Raw genomic sequence first — 3,611 nt, 5'->3', positions numbered from 1 at the left:
AACATGTGTACTGGGGGTGGCTCCTCTGTCACAGGAGGTGCCTCGGTCTCCATCGGTGTTGGTTGGTGCTCAGGGGCATGTTGAGAAATCTCAACAATATCATAATCTTCCTCTATTTCCTCTAGGGTAGGTATAATCAGAGTATACACTCTGGACTGGACTCTGCGAACCATCCCCATCAGCCTCAACATCTGTATACCCAAGGGAGAAGGTATACTCGCCTTCTTGGCCCTTCGAATCGCGTCGAGAAGACCCATGCCTATGGCTACTGTCGTGATATATGGCCCTGAGAAAATGACTCCTGCCCTAACATACTAGCTTTGGTGGAGCATGTACTCAGCCAAAATGTGTCCCAAATGTATCGGCTCTCTCTGCACCATAGAGTACAAGTATAGTAGCTCATGTCTACTTAATATCCCTGTGCTATCACCACGCCCATTCCACTAATCAGCTAAGAAGAGCGTGGATATATCTGTATGCTGGTCGAGAAAGGGACGTATCCTTGGACACTCTTGGCTTATGCTGCCCCTCCCCACAAACTGTCTTATATGCCCTCTGGGAGTCAGACTGCTAGGATAATCTATGGATAATCAATCATACTCCTCTGTATCTGTGTAAACCTCATCATACAAGCCCAGACAGATGGAGAACTGTGTAACACTCATGATATGATGATGACCGAGTGCTCTGAACTGTATAACATCGATACTGTTGAAGCTCGAGTAAGATCAGTCAAACTAAAAGGATGAAAGCACCTCCAAAGTGAGCTAACGGAAAGCTGGCTTTCAGATAGACAATACATGCCTCCAGCTACCCACAGACAACATCTCTTTGACCTCATCTACCATGTCTTCTACTGACTGAACTTCCGCGAGAGTGCTCATGTCCTGGAATCGGGTTTGACCGAACCTGAGCTTAGACAGCCGCTCGAACCGAGCCTGATGCTTGAGAATAGCAACACCATGTGATCCGACTCTGGGGAATGCTCACGTGGATGCTTATTAGCTTGCATCTTCGACTAGAGAGCTATTCCTGCAAGGTTTGAGAAGAAATTTGATCAGGACTACTCACAGGTTAATGTTGCAAATTCCACACGGTCGTGTGGAATTTCCAAACGCCCGTGTGGATCCACGTGGCATGAAAAACACACGGCCGGATGCTAAAACTTCTCAAATACTTCAGCAAATCACCTCTAACTTCTTTCTGTGAATGTATACCCCTTCTAATTGTAGAAATGAAGCAGTACTTTCCAGTCTTCAATCTAGAGGGATAAGGGATTCTTGGCTTGTAAGGTGGGTGTGCCACCTCCTTCTCCTTAGTTGCTCCCTTCTCAACCTTTATGACCTTGGGTACTTTAATATTGGTCTTCTCACTTGGAAGCTTACCTTCAACCTTACGACCACTTCTCAAAGTGATCATCTTCACATGCTCTCGTGGGTTGGTTTCAGTGTTACTCAGTAAGCTTCCTTGTGGTCTCTCCAATAGAGACTTCCTGATTTGCCCCACTTGATTTTCAAGGTTGTGCAATGAAGCGGCATGGTTGTAAAGTGTACCCTCGACTGATTGGAACCATGTATCTGATGATTGCACAAATAGGGTCGACCTTAGATTTGGGATCAAGTAATTAAGGATTTCCATGACTCATAGTTGCATTAATTAGGAAGTATAATAGAGGGTTCTTGCACTTGAAACGATTGTCCTAGGCGGATCAATATTCGGGTACCCCATCTTTATCGATTGCCTTACCTTCTCCTTTACTTGTCTTCTCTATCTTGTTGCTTTTATTTTTCGTTATTTCATATTATGGCACACATATTACTATTCATCTTCTACATTAATTAAGAAACAACTTAAGTGCATTTATTCCCTACTCTCTATGGAAAGGATACCCACTCATCTGGGATTATTACTTCGACAACCGTGCACTTTCTTCCTTTCCCTTGCATTCCATTGGTAGCTATTCATGGCCATTTCTTCTACTAATTGTCGGGCTTCATCGGGGGTCTTATTCCCCATTGTACCTTCTATGGCGGCATCTAGAAGTTGTCTTGTACTTGGATTCAACCTGTTGTAAAAGGTCTGAATGATCATTCATTCGGGGAATCCATGCTGTGGGCACTTCCGCAACAGATCCTTGAATCATACCCATATCTCAAACAAGGACTCAAGCTTCATCTGAACAAACAACGATATCTCATTGCGAAGCTTTGCCGATTTCCCCTGCGGAAAGTACCTTGCAAGAAAAACTTCGACCATTTCATTCCATGTCGTGATGGATGCTCGTGGTAAAGAATGTAACCATTGCTTAGATCTTCTTTTTAGAGAGAATTGGGAAGCCCTCAATCTAATAGGATCATCCGTAACACCATTGATCTTCAGCATGTCACAAACTTCCAAGAAGTTCTCACTGTGATTGTTTGGATTCTCATCGGCCAAACCATTGAACTGCGCTGACTGTTGTATCATCTGGATGAATACAGGGTTCAGCTCAAAGTTTGGAGCTGAAATCGGGGGTCGCACAATGCTAGATTGTGTCCCCAATACCGACAGTCTGCCGTAATCAGAGAGTGTCCTCAGCTGTTAATTCTATTCTGCCATGTTGTCAAATCCTTCAACTTCCACTTCAGCTAGATTCGGCGGTTCTTGTACAGGTTCTTTACCCCTTTTTCAGAGTGTACGTTTAAGTTCAGGATTACCTTCAATTAGTATCGAAGGATTCCCTCAGGTCATAACCTGCAGCTGTACAAATAGAAAGAAAACAAAATTAGAATGATGATAGGATAAGAAGATATGAAAGAGAATGAATGAATAGCTAAGATAGCAAAGTGCAAAGTATCTCTAAACGCCTAGTCCCCGGTAACGGTGCCAAAAATTTGATAACACAACTTGCGTGTGACACATAAGTGCACAGGTTTATCGAGTAATAAATCCCAGGTGAGTGGGGTATCGTATCCACAGGGAGTATGGAGTAAAATACTTAAATTGCTACTTAATCACGTAAAAGTGAACAATGATAGTGTTGATAAAATCTAATGAAAACAAAGATAGAAAGAAACAAGAATGAACGAGATTGATGCAGTTACATCATTGGCTGCCCAAGTGGAGTCATTGAGCAAGAAGTTAGATACTCTAACTTCTCCTATATTGCCGGCCGTGATGAATTGTAACGGATGTGGAGGAGGCCATGCTCCATCCGATTGCTCCATAGCTATTCGTGGTACATCCTCCGTGGAACAAGTCGATTTTTTAGGTAATGCGATAAGGAGCCAAGGAAATCCAAATAGCAATACCTACAGTCTAGGTTGGAGGAGCCATCCAAACTTTTATTGGAATAATCAAGTGCAACAAAATGCCACAGCACCACCGGGTTTCCAACAACAACAACAGGCGCCGAACATAGAGAAGCGAGTTTCAGGCTTGGAGACCCGGATGACCGATCTAGAGAAAGCTTTGACTAAATTTGTTCAATCATCGGGTACAAGATTTCAGTTGGTCAAAGATACACTTCGCAACCACACGGATTCATTGCACAATCTAGAAAATCAAGTGGGGCAAATTGCGAAGTCTCTATTAGAGAGACCTGAAGGGAGTTTACCTAGCAACACTGAAAC

The 3,611-nt window shown here is 43.3% G+C and overlaps 1 non-coding gene across 1 annotated transcript; it reads left to right on the top strand.

Moving 5' to 3' along the window:
• Window positions 1–2,101: 2,101 nt before the first annotated feature.
• Window positions 2,102–2,208, top strand: LOC120268226. Its single transcript, XR_005538883.1, has one exon. It is a non-coding gene; the product is annotated as a small nucleolar RNA R71 (small nucleolar RNA).
• Window positions 2,209–3,611: the final 1,403 nt, after the last annotated feature.

Source organism: Dioscorea cayenensis, chromosome 1, assembly GCF_009730915.1.
Source record: "Dioscorea cayenensis subsp. rotundata cultivar TDr96_F1 chromosome 1, TDr96_F1_v2_PseudoChromosome.rev07_lg8_w22 25.fasta, whole genome shotgun sequence".
Taxonomy (NCBI): domain Eukaryota; kingdom Viridiplantae; phylum Streptophyta; class Magnoliopsida; order Dioscoreales; family Dioscoreaceae; genus Dioscorea; species Dioscorea cayenensis.
The sequence above is the reverse complement of the archived record's forward strand: the minus strand, read 5'-3'. Positions and strand labels throughout refer to the sequence as shown.